The sequence below is a fragment of the Rhinolophus ferrumequinum genome, chromosome 4, assembly GCF_004115265.2.
Source record: "Rhinolophus ferrumequinum isolate MPI-CBG mRhiFer1 chromosome 4, mRhiFer1_v1.p, whole genome shotgun sequence".
NCBI lineage: Eukaryota > Metazoa > Chordata > Mammalia > Chiroptera > Rhinolophidae > Rhinolophus > Rhinolophus ferrumequinum.
This window is the reverse complement of record NC_046287.1, coordinates 98,552,288-98,556,632: the sequence shown is the minus strand read 5'-3', so window position 1 is coordinate 98,556,632 and position 4,345 is coordinate 98,552,288. Positions and strand designations below refer to the sequence as shown.

Genomic DNA, 4,345 nt, shown 5'->3' with positions numbered 1-4,345 from the left:
CACTGCATTTTTATCCTCTTAACCACCAGAACTTTCCTGTGCTATCAAACTTTGCTTGAAATATTTGATTGAGTACATGTGAAAGCTGGATCTTATGTAAGTCTTAAAAAGCACAAATCTTGATTTTCTCATGGGAGAATAATTTGTTCTTCCAAATTATTTATCTGAGATAGCATTTTAAAATAAGCCACTGTATATTCACTCACTCATAGCACAAAGAAGTTCATTTGTTAAAGTTGCTGTAAAATGCTGATATTAAAGCCACTGAGCTTTTAGGGGTTGTGTTTTTTGTTTTGTTTTGTTTTTAACCTCAATGTACCTGTTTCCCACTGGAATCTACCTATATTTCCCTCTTATAAAACATTCGATAACCCAGGATGATTTAAAATCCTTGATATAGACCCAGGAAGACACTTAAAAGAAAATTAGGTAGAAATTAATTAATACAAAATAATTCCCATATACAAGTGACTTGAATTTTAAAAGACTGTATGTACTACTAATTTCTTTTGAACTACATAGCACTTACACTAAAGCATAAATTTCAAACATTCCACACTCCCCTTTGAATTGCAAATTCTAGCACCTATATTTACCACGTTACAAAACAAAACAAAACAAGAAATTGCTGTGCTAAATTATCTTTATTCCCAGGGGAAAAAGAGCTTTAAGTAATAACAAAGACAATGAAAAGTTCAGGAGTACTATTATCTGCCTTTGAAATGCAGTTGGAAACCTGTAAATAACCCTAGTCATACTCAGTTGCATGGAAGATGCTAACATACTCATCCGATACTTCTGACAGGAGCCCCTCAGAACTCAAGTGTGCCCTTCCCGCTTTGTGAAAATTTAGAATCTGTGGCTAGATCACAGAACTAATTCACAGAAACCACAAGTTTTAAAAAAGTCCAAGCTAAGACCTAAATATAATGCCACTGATCACTTCCCAAATAATTTTAAGAGCTGTTAGTATTAAATTTTAGTCATCTCATAGTTACACAATATGAAGAAAAAATTTGGTATCCTTTATGTAACTGTGGAATTTACTGGACAGAGTTTCCTGGGAAACAGTAATGGCAGATGCATCTCTACCCTTTTTTTACTTCCAGAAAAGTCCATTTAAATGCATGTAGGAGTCCAACTTCCAAACAAATTCTGTTCCAAATACTTATTTGCACATTTATTTGGATCAAAGGGCACATTTTCTCAAAGAAATGTAAATAGTGGGTTATTTTAAAGTCAGGGCTACAAATGCCTATGTTTTTGGTAATACAGATGAAAATAGTATCAGTGGGCATAAAAGGAAACAGTGCTGTTGGAAACGAGCAGTATTTCAGCTCCTGAGAAATACCGTGTCATGCATGCAAGTGTTGGAAACATCCTTCTCCCAGCCTGGAATCTAGGAAATTATGGAAGAAAGTGAAATTGCTGAGGAGGGTGGTAAGATGGGGGTGGGGGCTGAAAAAGTAGGCACTTGTGCACAAATTGGGGGTGGCTAGGAAATCGGTGCATCATATGTTTTTCTTTCTTCTTAAGACAGGACTTCAGACCCGACCTCTTAGGACCTGTTGCCAGAACTACCATCCCAAGCCTGCCTCAGGTGATTCACAAAGGAGTTGGTGGCCAGGATCCCGAAGGTAACATTGTGAGTTGTGTCCTTACTCCTGGACTAGTGGGTGGCTTCCTGCTGTGCGATGAGAAGAAACTGGGGTGGCTTGAGGGATACTCTGATTACCTGGGGACATTCCTTCTGTACAGCCAAACTGGGTATTTCTCTGTGTGATTTATAGTCAGGCATGGTTATGTGTTTGGGAAGTGCCATATATATACTTTGTCATGAAAACTAAGATGGTTTATCATTTAGTTTTAATGTCTATTTTATTTTAATATACAACATTTGTGTTTTAAAATTTAATTTAGTATTAATGTAAAAATCTACATTTTACATGATAGCACTTTAATTGCATGGAATAGTGATCAAATTAGTTACTATATATAAAGTGTTTAGAAAATTACCTACCATGTAGTGCTATTTATCTATTGATCGATCTAGCTATCTATTTATCTGTTATGTGTAAAGCCTCTACATTTAGTTACATTGTTTATTCTGTGGGAAAGAATAAATAACATTGATACCTTTGGCAAGCTTCCCCTGTGCCTCAAGTTATCGTGGCACCATGTGGGGCCCTTTCCATTATACCTGTTCCCTTCTGACATTGTTCATCTGTTCACTTGCTTAATGTCTCTCTGTGTATTTTGTAAGCTTTATGAAAGTAGAGATGATGTCAGTTTTTGCTTTGGCACCTAATTGTGGCTCAAGGAAGATATTTAAGGAATGCATGAGTGGATGAACAATGAATACCTGAATATAGATATGACCCCAATGAAAACAAGTTGCCCCAGAAAGGTCAGCATCTCTCTGGGTTGCCTTGTATGTTCCAAGTCAAGTATGTACACCTGACATATGAACTGCTGAGATGTCCATTCGCCATTATAATTGCTATAAGTGGCGTAACTTGTCCTAGAGCTCTCTGGTTGAAGTAAGAACTGGAGGCTTTTTTTTCCCTTTTCTTTTGCCATGGGTTTGCCTCTAGAACACAGGTGTAGTGAAAACCACCGCTGAATCTAACCCAAAATGGGAAAGGAAAAGACACAAATCAACATCGTTGTCATTGAACACGTAGGTTCTGGCAAGTCTACCACTGCTGGTCATCTGATCTACAAATATGGTGGGATCGACAAAAGAACCACCGAAACATTGGAGAAGGAGGCTGCTGAGATGGAAAAGGGCTCCTTCCAGTGTGCCTGGTCTTGGGTAAACTGAAAGCTGAACGCGAGTGTGGGATCACCACTGGTATCTCCCTGTGGAAATTCTAGACCAGCAGCATCATGTGACCATCATGGATGCCCCGGGACACAGAGACTTTAATCAAAAATGTGATTACAGACATATCGCAGGCTGACTATACTGTCCTGATAGTTGCTGTGGTGTTGGTGAATGTGAAGCAGGTGTCTCCAAGAATGGGCAGACCCGTGAGCATGCCCTTCTGGCTTACACACGGGGTGTGAAACAGCTAACTGTGGGTGTTAACAAAATGGGTTCCACGGAGCCGCCTTACATCCAGAAGAGATATGAGGAAATCATTAAGAAAGTCAGCACCTGCATTAAGAAAATTGGCTACATCCCTGACACTGCAGCATTAGAGCCAATTTCTTGTTGGGATGGTGACAACATGCTGGAGCCAAGAGCTAACATGCCTTGGTTCAAGGGATGGAAAGTCACTCATAAAGATGGCAATGCCAGTGGAACCATGCCACTTGAAGCTCTGGATTGCCTTCTGCCACCAACAGTGTTGCAACCGAAGTACAGTCTGTTGAAATGCACCATGAGGCTCTGAGTGAAGTTCTTCCTGGGGACAGTGTGGGCTTCAATGTCAAGAACATGCCTGTCAAAGATGTTCATCGTAGCAATGTGGCTGGTGACAGCACAAATGACCCACCAATGGAGGCAGCTGGCATCGAGGCTCAGGTGAGTATCCTGAACCACCCAGGCCAAATCAGTGCCAGATACACACTGGGTTGTCACATAGGTCACATTGCTTGCAAATTTGCTGAGCTGAAGGAGATTGTCGTTCAGTGAAAAAGCTGGAAGATGGCCTGAAGTTTTTGAAATCTGGGGATGCTGCCATCATTGACATGGTTCCTGGCAAGTCCATGTGTGTTGAGATCTTCTCTGATGACCCTCCTCTGGGCCGTTTTGCTGTTCGAGGCAGACAGTAGCTGTGGGTGTCATCAAAACAGTGGACAAGAAAGCACCTGGAGTTGGCAAGATCATCAAGTCTGCCCAGAAAGCTCAGAAGGCTAAATGAATATTATCCCCAATACCTGTCACCCCAGTCTTAATCAGTGATGAAAGAACGTCTCAGAACTGTTTGTCTCAATTGGCCATTTAAGTGTAATAGTAAAAGACTAGTTAATGATTGCAATGCATCGTAAAACCTTCAGAAGGAGAATGTTTTATAGACCATTTGGTTTTTGTGTGTGGCAATTTTTAAGTTACTAGTTTTTAAAATCAGTGCTTTTTAATGGAAACAACTTGACCAAAACTCTGTCACAGAATTTTGAGACCCACTAAAACAAAGTTTAATGAGAAAAGAAAAAAAGAAAAAAAAGAACTGGAGATAGCACACAGCTGAGAATGTAAGCATCAAGATTCTGGAACAGTGACCTTGGTAGAAAAAGCTATATGGAATCATATCTCAGTCCTATGAGGCTTCAACTGTCTGGCTGGGTTTGCACAGATTGAGTTTCTGGGATCGGGATCCTCTGCAGCCTAATACACACC

The 4,345-nt window shown here is 40.1% G+C and overlaps 1 pseudogene; it reads left to right on the top strand.

Annotated features, from left to right (window-relative positions):
• Positions 1-2,635: 2,635 nt before the first annotated feature.
• On the top strand, positions 2,636-3,869 carry LOC117021111 (elongation factor 1-alpha 1-like; annotated as a pseudogene).
• Positions 3,870-4,345: the final 476 nt, after the last annotated feature.